We start from the raw sequence: 325 nt of genomic DNA, 5'->3' as shown, positions 1-325 counted from the left end.
GCCCACAGAACCACAGAACCACAGCCCACAGAACCACAGAACCACAGATCCACAGCCCACAGAACCACAGCCCTCCAGCTGAGTGCTGCAGCTGCACGGCCAGCAGGAGCTGAAGCAGTTCTGCTCCTCGGGCTCTGGGAGCCACAGCACTGCACATCTGTAACCATGAATTTCAACCAGGTTCGGTCCTGAGAGCAGCTCCCCTCCTGCTTCGTGTGTGACAACGGCATTTCCAGTACAAAGGAAAAGATCCCTCGGAGGTGAGGAGCAGTAGACATAAGTCTGATTAGGAAGATGACTATTAATAGCAATTACGCTTTAATTA

The sequence above is a fragment of the Lagopus leucura genome, unplaced genomic scaffold (assembly GCF_019238085.1).
Source record: "Lagopus leucura isolate 7727_CA_CO unplaced genomic scaffold, USGS_WTPT01 Super-Scaffold_100015, whole genome shotgun sequence".
Lineage (NCBI taxonomy): Eukaryota > Metazoa > Chordata > Aves > Galliformes > Phasianidae > Lagopus > Lagopus leucura.
This window is presented reverse-complemented; position numbering follows the sequence as displayed.